Genomic DNA, 12,214 nt, shown 5'->3' with positions numbered 1-12,214 from the left:
AACTTTTGGACGACACACTTTTTTTACTTCACGTTTTTTACTTATATCCACTTTCGAGGCAGAAAAAACGGATTTTTTTGTGAATTTTTTCCAAAGAGACATTTTTTTTTATACATTAATGGAAAAAATGTACTTAAACAGTAAAATGTACTTAAACAGAATTGTGACAATACACGCTTGTTCGTAATTGGACCTTCTCTATAATTTGGTTCTACTCTCGCAAAACAATAGAATGGGATACCGCAACCACATTTTCGCGTTTGAACAGACCCTGTTGGTTGTGTAGTTACCTGCTTTATAGAGTTATCATAGAAATTGTTGTATAGTGCATTGTCATTATAATGTTATTCTGTCTTTTATTTTGAACACTTTTTTCTTGTGTAGAAAAATCGTAAAGAAAAAATGGTAGATGAAAGAATTGAAAAGTGAACAGCTAGCAGAGTAGTGATTTGTACGTGTTTGGGAAGTGCATTGTTAAATACATAAATTTTAAATTTGTGCATACATATGTAGTTGTGAAAGAGTTCTATATCATTATAAAAAATTAAGTAATTTACGCTCATTTTCCAAAAGAAGTTAGAAAGCCGCAGAAGTTTTACAAAACTTATATATGTATATTATATAAGTATATGTAGTGTTAATACTCAACCCACTGTAAAGTAAGATATTGAAAATTCGTAGTGTATAATAATTAATGTTTTTGTGCAGCAATGCGCTAAAAAGAATAGTGTTCCATTAAGTGAAAAAAGTACATAATCAAACCTATAGTAAAAACAATACCATATGATACAGATATTTCAACCTTGTCAATGGCAAATGCAGATAATGAATATATTTCCCGCATAGAAGTATGTTGAATGTACATACATATGTATGTATGTATATATACATAAATGCAGTTACATGTAATTTTTTGGTAAATATATAATGCTAGGATTTAGAAAGCATTGCCGATTGCAGGGTTGGGAAAATTTTAGTATACCGTCCCAGAATTTCGGCCGGTATCATGAGGTTCGGTTGGAATTTAGAATAGCATTCCCCGATTTCGGGGTTATCGAGGGTCGTCTTTAGTATACCATCCCACGATTTCAGGGTTAAAAGTGGTATGGTTGGATAGAGCTGATTCTCCAGATTAAGAATATATTGCCGCCTCAAACTTATAGTTTTTGAGATATTTGCATTTAAATTTGAAAATTTTGCAAATTTTATCTTGCAACTTCTAGATTTCTAGTAATTATTTATATTATATTATGCACCTTTTATTGACTTACACTTCATTACATTGTTTCTACATATTTATTTTTCAGTAATTATTTAGTTATTTGCTTAAAATAAGCATTTTATATTTTACACAAATTTCATTCCATTCACAATAACAAAAGTATTCCGTGTTGACAGATAATAAGTGTTGCCATAATTACACATTTATCAAACGAATAAAAATTAATAAAAGATAGGATTATTCCTCAAATCCATAAATCATTGCCCCTTTTATATGATTATTTTTGAGGCCGCCAACGCAAAAAGGAGTTTTACTTAAAAAAAAAACTTGACACACCCTGGTGTTGGATCGGCCAGGGTATTTTTTTTTTTAAAGCGCGGCCGAAGGCCGCCAATGCAAAAAGAAGTGGGACGCGAATGGACTAATGTTTACCCTGGTGTGGGATCGGGTTTTTTAAGCGCGGCCGAAGGCTGCCAATGCACAAAGGAAATCTAAAAGCTATGTTAAATAGGGCATATCACTCTCTTTAAACTACATTTTCTATAACGGATATTGTTACAACTAAACAAGATACCGTTCTTTTTGTTGCCCGTTTCGTCATTATCTCCACATTTATCAATTCCGCGTTTCCCCTTTTTAAACTACATTTACTATAACGGGTGCGTTACAACTAAACAATGTACCGTTTCTTTTTTCACGTTTTTTAATAAGTTTCATATTCATTTCATTTGAATTCCTCGTTTATGCCAGTATCCAGGATACAAATTTAAAGTGCATAACATTTAAAATATATATAAGTTTATAATTATTAAAAGTTAAGATGTATTTTAAAGAAATTTAAAATGCAAATTTATCAGGTAAGCAATATAACCTTTAAATTGGTAAACATATAACTTAAGGTATTTAAATATATTATGTCCGAGCGTCAACCAGCCGTGGTGTCATATGCAATGTGCTTAAAGCGTCGGAAGTGAAATCAATGTAGAATATTGTAAAAATAATCCAAACATTTGATACTAAAGAAAAATGTATTTCTTTTGACGAAAAGCAAGGATTGATTTAAAAATCTAAAATTTGCCGTACGCATAAAGTGCCAATGAAGCTGTCATTAAATAAAAGTTGCACTGTTGGGGTGTTCCGATGCCGGACAGGTGGTTGTCGGAACCGAACTGCGTTGGCAAGGTCGAGCGATACCTGGTTCGACAACGTGAAAAATCCACTTCCGCAAGTATTTTATCTAATGTATACGTATGCATCTCATTGATTCGCATGCGGAAGTGAGGAAGAAAAGTTTTATCACAGAACCAGTTTGATCATCTGGTAGCGGTAGGTAAATTTCTTGGCCCTGGTAAAACTGTTCAAATAGATGAAAGCAAATTTAGAAAAAGAAAATACAACAAAGGTAATAATAAAAACATAATTTTTTTTATGCAACTAATATATCTTTTCTTATTTTAGGGCGGAGAGTCGAAGGCCACTGGGTTCTTGGGATGGTTGAGGATGGGAGTGACAACCTTAGGCTGGAGGTATGTCCCGGCAACGTCAGGTGTGTTGAGGTGCTCATACCTTTGATAGAAAAGCACGTGGCAAAAGGTACTATTATATGTACTGATTGTTGGAAGGCATACGACTGTCTGTCTAGTCACGGGTATGAGCGACCCCGATAATCCGTTCGTCGCGTAAGACGGGATGTGATCCTTTTGTTAAATTATTAGATGCAATTAAACATACTTATAAGCCTTAAAACTTTTTTATTACAATGGAAAATGTTTTTTAAAATGTTGTTTGTTTCCTGCGTTTGAGTTTTTATACTCATTTTTATTCGTTTGATAAATGTGTAATTATGGCAACACTTATTATCTGTCAACACTGAATACTTTTGTTTTTGTGTATGGAATGAAATTTGTTTAAAATATAATGTGCTTATTTTAAGCAAATAACTAAATAATTACTGAAAAATAAATATGTAGAAACAATGTAATGAAGTGTAAGTGTATAATATTAAATAAATAATTACTAGAAATCGAGAAATTGCAAGATAAAATTTGCAAAATTTTCAGCTTTAAAAGAAAATATTTCGAAAATTATAAGTTTGCGGCGGCAATAATTATACATATTCTTAATCTGGAGCATCAGCCCTATCCAACCATACCACTTTTAGCCCTGAAATCGTGGGATGGTATACTAAAGTTTCCCCGTTATCGGTATGTACGGATAGGGGAGGTCCTCAAAATCAAAAAAAATATATATGTTTCATATAAAAATCACTTATCAGCCTGCGTTTGATCTTGGTTTGAGTTGGTTAATATGACGTCTTATGGTACCTCTGTTTGACTTTACCATAAACATCATTTTTCCAATCGGATGAATTATAATCCCTTTGATCCACTTTTCCCCTTTCGCGAAGTTTCTAGCGTATACTAGTTCATTAGGTTGAAATTTGTATTTGTCTACGATCTTAGATTTTGACTGTGCTGGTGTTTCAAAAAGTTGAGTTAACATAGTACGAACTGAACGGCCATGGAGAAGTTCAGCAGGTGTTTTACCATTGGAATTAGGAGTAAAACGATAAGTAGCTAAAAATTTGACTACGGCACATCTGATGGATAGACCTTCGTTGATATTTTTTCGAACTGCGGTTTTAAATGTTTGGACAAAACGCTCGGCGAGTCCGTTAGATGCTGGATGAAACGGTGCAGTTGTTATGTGCGTAATACCATGTAACTTGCAAAATTGATGAAATGCGTCGGATGTTAGCTGAGGTCCATTATCACTAACCAGTGTATTAGGTAAACCTTCTATGGCAAAAATTGATTTTAAAGAATGTATAGTATTATCTGTTGTAGTTGACGATAACTGAGTTACGAATGGAAATTGAGAGTAAGCGTCGATGCATATAAGCCACATAGAATCGAATATAGGGCCTGCGAAGTCGATATGAACGCGTTCCCATGGTGCTTTCGCTTCTGGCCAACTAAGGTATTGACGTATAGGAGCTGGATTGCCAACTTTACAAATTTCACATTGACGTGTCACTTTGGCTATGTCGTCATCGATGTTTGGCCACCAAACGTGATGTCGTGCTAATTGCTTCATTCTTACGGTTCCCCAATGTCCATCATGTAAGAGTTCTAGAATATTTTGCTGTAAGTATTTTGGAATAACAATACGTTTTACGTTTGCATGTAAGCAGAGAAGACTTTCGTGAAGAGTTAAAGCTAATCTCCGATGAAAATATGGTCTAACTTCGTTATCACCTGGCGATAGTTGTGTAGGCCAACCTGCTTTAACAAAATGTTTAACTTTACGTAGTATTTCATCTCGTTCTGTGTGCTTTGTATGTGTGTAACATTGTAGCATGCTTCGGATGTATCATTCACTTATCAAATTCTTGGTTGAAAAGTTTAGAGTGTTTATAATTACAAGGAAAACCATGTATTTTTTTAAGGAGTACTACGCGAAAGTACTTCAGTCACCCCGGGTATTATTTTTTAAAGCACGGCTAAAAGCCGCCAGCGCTGAAAGGAGTACTTTACATACTTAATAAAGAAAAGATAATCACGCGGAAGTACAAACAAAGAAAACGCTGAAACAAAAAAAAATTAAGGTAAATGTTCAGGAGAGCGGCTTTTCCGAAAACGTGCACTGAATAATTTGTTGCCAAATTTGCAAATAAAAGCACTAATCACTTTCACTGTTCTTAAATAAAAATGCATAAGGATGTAAAGTGCAGAGTGCAAAGCTAATATTTATTTATCGAGAAAATTACAATTGTATATTTGAAATGCGAGCACATATGTCCGGAACGGGGCAGATGGAACTCGCAAACCGGACCGCCGTAGAAAGTATATGTGTACACGAATTGTTGTCGATCGGTATCAATTAGCGTAGAAAGCTAACGCGGCGCAGTGCACAAGCGAATGTGTTGTTCGAACTATGTATGACGAATGAATTGTGTATACAGCGAAATGCTGGTAGCGAATGTAAATGTGCGGCTTGTGTTGATCGAATTGAGCCTTCCATCCCGATGTCCATCCTTTTTGTTGAGTGGGTACATGTGTGGTGAGTTGTGTTGGTGTTGTGTGGTGACGTGAGTGTATGGTGCCATCGGATGTGGTGTATGTGAGTTCGTCCTTAGGGTGCGCCAGTTTCTCCCGGGTAGAGTGGGGGGAGGCTTAACTCATTTAAGGGGGTATTCTAGTCTAGAAATTTGAAAAAATCGAAAATTTTTTTTTTCATATTTCGATAGTTTTGATATTCAAAAATATCTCCCTAAAAGGATTTTTCAAAACTCAAATTATTTTCAAAGTTATAGCTATTTTAGTGAGCGAATATTGTATAACGGTTGAGCGAATATCGTATAACGCAAAATTTTAATCGCGTTTTTCTCGAAACTACTATTTTCAACACTTCTGCAATGATTTCTCAAGTTCTAATGAACCGATTAACTTGAAATTTGGTGTGGACCTTCTTTATATATCTCTCTATGGTTGGAACTAGGATTATTAAAAAACTTTGATTTTTACTATTTTTAAAAAATTTTGATCTTTGCCAAAAAACGGGCAAAAAATTCAAATAGTCGCCATTTACTGAAATTTTTTTTTTATTTATCCTAGTTCAGACGATAGCGGCATTTGTACTGATTAAAATTTTTTTTCTTTTGTTTTCCGATCACCCAAAGTGTTGGAATCGTGTCAGGAAGGGCGCACCCTTATTTTCAACCCCCGCCACGCCACCACGCCGCAATTAATCAAATTATCACAAATTTTTTTTTTTTTTTGTATTATTAAAATATCAATAAATATCTGATAAAAAATTGGATAGTAAAAATGTTCTTAGTTTTTTTTTTATTGGACTTTAAAAAATGTCGTTAAATAGCATTTCTAGACTAGAATACCCCCTTAAACATCCTGGGCCCCCTAGGGGAATATTTTGCCTAGTATTAAATGTATGTATATGCGATTTCATGTACATATGTACATATGTCGACGTACTGCTAGTGGTTAGCATGGCGACCGTCGGATATTTGGTGTTGGGGTTCTAATCATATTTACACCTTTGTGTAGAAACGGCTTTCGTTTGATATGAATTTTAATATATGTACAAATTACAAATAACCGTCTTGTTTCTTTATTATTATCACTTTATTAATCAGATCATGCTGTCTGATGAGTTCTCTGTTACAAACTGAAACTTACATTCTAAAGCTAATGTCTTAAATAAGTCCCTGCACCTTGTCTTAGTTGTTGTGTACCGCAATTCGTTGTTAGTAGTAGTTGTAGAGTTATTGCAGCGGATACGACGCCGACGCTTGCGTTGGCAGTTTGCCGCTACCGCTGTGCCTTACCTGTCAGCGTGGGAATGTAAATTTGTTGGCTCAGGCCACGTGCGGACTTTGTTGTTGACAAAGTGCTGCTTATGTTAACTGCAAGCTGCCAGCGTGAGAATGTGGATTCGCTGACTCAGGCCGTGCGCGGACTTTATTGTTGACAAAGAGCAGCTTATGTTAACTCCTCCCCTTCTAAATGAAGGCCGTCCACGGACTTCTTAAGATTGTTTATGACGTTCTGAAGATTCTGGGATTTGCGTCTTCTTTTTCGCTCTAGGTATAGTTTAATTAGACCGTAACAGGAAATTAGTATGACAATGCTAGTGAGACCTGATGTCGTTGGTCCTATCATAGTCCTCCCTTCGATTTTCCCAATAAAACGCAGGTTTTCCATACTTATCTTGTGAAGGTATGGAAGGCTCAAAATCTCTTGATGACTGGTGATATTGAGGAGCGCCGTCATTGCTGATCCTGGTAATTTTTTAAACATGCCGTTTACGTTTTTGAAGTAGGATCCATTTATTTGAATCTCATTTTCGAAGGAAAGTAAATAAGTTCCCTTTATGATCTTCTCGGTGTCTGCGGTAGTCTTGACTAAAGCGGTATTATCGTTAATGATGATTATGCCATCATCGACCACCATAATTGGTTCAAGGTGGCTAGGGCGAGTGCTGCAACATTTCCAGAATGAAGCTGCTGCGCGCACGTTGGATGTTGTAATTTTTTGCAAAACGTTGATGTGAGCGTTGCGCTGCAATTGCCAATCGCCATAATTTGATTATGACAATCGGCAATATTGTTGTCATTCCCAAGGTCCCAAGGTTTGTGTTGGACAGGAAAAATAATAATTTTCTTACAGACTAGTACTGGCTTGGGATATTTGATAATAAAATGTAGAAGATTACCGTCTAATAGAACCTTAATATATGATACCTCCATTAAATCAGTGATAGTTGTGTTTGTAGAGTGCATTTCAATAATGTTTTTTATATAATTTGAGTTTAACAACATGGGATTTATTATCCCTATCTTTGCAAGGGTAGTAGTTGAAATTAAAGTTTCAATTTCATTTATAATGATCCTATTTCTTGCAAGCAACATTTCATACAAGTGACCAGTGTCGATCTGTCCAGCTTTTGAGTTTTTAATGATGTGGTTAACCGTTTCCGTCAGTTCATCTATCTTTTCTTGTATCCTCGTGTTTATTTCTACCTGATGTCGCTCTGAGTCTACGAGTTCCTGCTGTCGGAACTTTAAGTTTTCGAAATCGTCAAAGTCAGGCGTACCTGCGATAACCTTTAGGGCAGTACCCAAAACGTTAATGCTCCTAGCCTGGCTGTGATGGATGTCCAGTGTTGTCAGAAGCACCTTTATATGTGCAATGTCTGCGTCGAGTAACATTCTCATATGGGATAGAGGGAATTGCGTTGTTAAGCCTTGGGTTTCCTCAACTATTCCCTTGTACACTGTAAGATTAGTTGTATGCCTTATATAGCCAAATTCCTCCCAAATCGTCGCGTCACCATCCTGAATCGGTATGTAGTCGGAAGTCGAATAGTCGGTCAATTTTGCCGTCGTCGTTTGAATAAGGAGTATCGCAATCAGTATCCTGAAAGATAGTGTGAAAGAAGCTTAAATAATTTACCATATGCTATTTAAAAAATTCTAAAATATGCTAAGAATTTTCCCTTACTTTAGGTTGTCCTTGTGGACCACCCTCCCTTTTATGAAAACCGTGGTTCCCAAGTCTGCTTCAACTTTCTCCTCAACATATAAAGAAGATAATTTATTCCCGAGTCGTCTGTTAGTCTTTACCAATACTCTTTCCCCCACGTCGAATACTCTATTCCGTCTGGAGGGGTTATTCCTATTCATTTGTGCTTGTTGAGCCTTCATTATTTTCATGGTTATCTCATTCTTCAGTTCGGGTGGGTTGGCGTGAAGTATTTCGATTGGTTTCATATTGGTCACCGAGTGAATCGTTCGATTGTATTTATTTGTTGCCATTAATATGAGGTCTGTTGTCTCGTTAATTTTCCTGTCCAGTTTCAAACATCTGGCTATCTCCAAAAGTGTACTATGGAGGCGTTCAACCTGCCCGTTCGAGGTGCTATGAAGGGGTGGTGCGTTTACGATGTCTACACCAAAACTATTCCCCAACAATGTGGTTATCGTTGCAGAATTTAGAGAAGCTTCATTATCACAATAAATTGTTTTTGTGTTTGGAAATATATTCATTAACTGAATGATTGGGACCTTTACATCCACAATTGTTCGAGAAGGTATAGGCTGCACCACCGCAAATTTTGAGAATTTGTCCAGACAGGTAAGAAAGTAGTTGTTATCTGTCGAAAAGATATCAATGTGCAACATTTCCCCGGTATAGGAGGGGATTGGAGTTACACCATGTTCCTGCTTACGTGGGTGTCTGTCGTATTTGGCCTTACCACAGATCCTACAATTCGCGACAACTTCATTCGCCAAATTTGTCATCTTTGGGAAATAGTAATCGCAGAGGATTTGTTTAATATTCTCCTGGGCTGCTCTGTGAGCTCGATTGTGCTCAGCAACAACAATCTCCCTCTGCTCGTTTTTGTTGACAATATCAGACACAATGTTTTTGCAGTGCCAAAACTTTGTTGACGGAAAACTCCTTACTAATTCATCTTGTATGCTGGCCAATGTTGGTAGATCGCAATGTATGGCATTTACCACATTTGGGTTTACAGCTATTTTTATCTCCTCAATAAGGTGCTTCCTATTTGTAAATTGAATTATATGACGAGTTTTATTGCCAAAGTATATGAAATTCCGTCTTAAAGTCATGTCTGCTTCTTCTAAAACGATTTGATTTCGGAAGCAATTTAATGGTTTCTCAGTTCCTTCTATCGTATAGGATAGTGACATTTCGCTGTGGACTGTAGCCAAATCTGATTGGGCATCCTCCTCTAGAGCGTGGATGTTCTGTCGTGATAGCGCGTCAGCAACATGATTTTCCTTGCCCGGTTTGTAAAAAATTTTAGCGTTGTGCTCGTCGATAAACGCTTTCCAGCGTTTAATTTTGGCATTTGGGTTTCGGTCTGAAACCGCAAACGTAAGTGGCTGATGGTCTGTAAAAATGTTTAAATTTTTAACGCCATAGAGATAGATTCTAAGGCTTTTTAGGGCCCAGACTATGGCAAGTAACTCGCGTTCATTAGTTGCGAAGTTTTTCTCACGATCTTTCAAAGTCCTTGAAATAAAGGTGATTGGCCTATTGTCTTGTGACAGTACTGCCCCTAAGATGAAGCGTCTGTCGTTAGATCAAATGGCTTCCTGAAGTCTGGGTAGAGTAACATAACATCCTCCGATGTAAGGACTTCCTTCAATTTGTTAAAAGCAAGTGATTGTTTTTCGTCTAATTCCACTTTAATCTTTTTCGATTGTGTGGCGCTAACCTTGCCGTTTTCTCCTTTCAAAATATCTGTTAAAGGCTTTGCTATTGCCGCAAAGTCCTTAATAAAGCAACGATAGTAGCTTGCTAAACCTAGAAAGGATCTGACATTGAAAAGAGTGGCGGGCTTCTCGTAGTTATGTATAGCATCTACTTTACTGCGGCTCGTTTTAATGCCTCCCCTAGACACAACAAAGCCTCAGTATTCAACGCTTTCCTTAAAAAATTGTGATTTCTCGCGCGAAATTCTCATATTAGCTTCATGTAACCTTTTTAACACCCACTCGATATGCTCGACATGTTTTTCTTCGGTTTCTGAAAAGATAATAACGTTATCGACGTAAACGTAACAGGACTTTCCTATTTGTTCTCTCAGTACGTCGTCGATAGCCCTTTGAAAAATGCTGGGCGCATTCTTCAATCCAAAAGGAAGCCTGCAGAATTTGTATTTTCCGTTGCCTACCGAGAAAGCGGTCTTTTCCCTATCGGATTCTGCGAGAGTTATTTGGTGGAAGCCCGATTTCAGGTCAAGTGTTGTGAAATACTTGGCCTTTCCTAGATTTGATAGTATTACGGTTACATTGGAGATGGGATATTTGTCATCGATGGTTTTTTCGTTTAATTTTAAGTCTATTACAAGACGTTTCTTCACATTGCCTTGTGCGTCCATTCCTTTTTTATCTACAACCCATATTGGGTTGTTGTATGATGACCTAGACGGTCGGATAATACCATTTTTTAGTAAATCGCGAATTTCAGTATTCACGAATTCCGCTACACCCATTGGATAAGGGTATAGCTTAGAATACACCGGGTCGTCACTTTCGGTGCGAATAGTGGCGACAATATTTGTGTTAAAGGGCCTCATTAGGATCAGAAAAAACGCGTAATAAATTGTTCACCATTTTCTGAAATTTGCCCCTTACAACCTCGGGGAGTTCTATATCCTCTACTCGTGTGAAATTCACATTTGCACACTTTAAAAACTTTATTTCTTCTGAGCCATTATTAGTTATTATTCTTTTTGATTTTAGATCTATTGTTGCGTTTGTTTGCGTTAGCAAATCCAGACCTACTATTCCGTCGAACGTTGAAAGAGACGGGAGAATAAAAAAGGTACTGTTCTGTCGAAAAGGTTTACCGTGCATTCTTCTTTAATGTGAGTAAAGCCATGGATTGACTTTACCAAGAAAGAATTTTCGACAGGTGCTATGTGCTTAAGCACTTTTAGAGGCTTTATATAGTTCTTTGATGCCCCCGTATCAATCAATAATTTTAGTTTTCTCCCTGCAACTGTTCTTTCAATGAACGGTAGCAAGGAGTCCTGTCTAAAAAATTTAACTGGTTAGGTTCAGTAAGGTCGTCTTCGATTGATGAGGCCTCTGAGTTTGCTACCTCATGATACGTCGTATCTTCTTGATTAGAAGTAGGATTTACATTTGGCAGGTAGTTAACCCGTTGTTCTTTTGGTCCTGTGAATTTTGCAGAATCATTACTTGGTCTCTTCACTGTCTGTCCGTATTTTTGATTTTGATTATTAGGATATCGAGATGAGTATCCACTATTTTTCTGTTGTGCTGAAGGTTCTCTGAAGCGTTGCGAGGTATCAACGTCCATTGGCTGTACTGGCTCTAGTTTCGGCGGAGTCTTGCTGTTGAAGTCCCGCGTTCTGTTAAAATGGGGATTTTTCGCAAGATACGTGTCATTCGTCTGATATCTACTACTTGTACCTTTTTGCCTAGATTGCTCTATATTTAGCCTTTGGGATTTGTGTTCCAGGCTCCTGGCATATGTGCTTGCGAACTGGTATCGCTCATGGTTAGATTCCACCTCCTGTGCTAACGCTAGAGCCGAAGGTAGATCTTTAGGCCGGGCTGAGAATAACACATCACTAAGGGGTTTCTTAGTCCCTGAAATAAATACGCGTAATGCATCCATTCTGTATTTTTCGTTCAGTGATGCAGCAATTGATTTTTCGTAAGTCATTATCGTTTTGTTAGTTAAAAGGGTTAACTTTTTCTCTACCACGTCGTAATATTGTAGTAGTGACAAACTTCCTTGGCGGAGAGTTGACATCTCCTGTTCGATCAAGTAGATTGGTCGTTTGTCGGAATAACTAAAATCGAGTCGATTAATTATGGCCTTAAAATTTAGAACGGTATTAAATGAGGCCAGAACCATGTCGACCGGGCCTTTAACTTTATTCCCAATGATGGCAACAGCCTGATAA

The 12,214-nt window shown here is 37.1% G+C and overlaps 1 protein-coding gene across 26 annotated transcripts in view; it reads left to right on the top strand.

The window, feature by feature from the left end:
- Window positions 1–294: 294 nt before the first annotated feature.
- The window catches only part of LOC105228281 (uncharacterized), a 253,501-nt gene continuing 241,581 nt past the window's right edge, over window positions 295–12,214 (top strand). For 20 of the 26 annotated variants that reach the window (XR_007421177.1, XR_007421176.1, XM_049446038.1 and 17 more), the window contains exon 1: window positions 365–659. The gene's annotated coding sequence lies outside the window, so the exon portion shown is untranslated. The other 6 variants (XM_049446024.1, XM_049446017.1, XM_049446020.1 and 3 more) reach the window with 5 other exon arrangements.

The sequence above is a fragment of the Bactrocera dorsalis genome, chromosome 1 (assembly GCF_023373825.1).
Source record: "Bactrocera dorsalis isolate Fly_Bdor chromosome 1, ASM2337382v1, whole genome shotgun sequence".
Classification (NCBI taxonomy): domain Eukaryota; kingdom Metazoa; phylum Arthropoda; class Insecta; order Diptera; family Tephritidae; genus Bactrocera; species Bactrocera dorsalis.
This window is presented reverse-complemented; position numbering and strand designations above follow the sequence as displayed.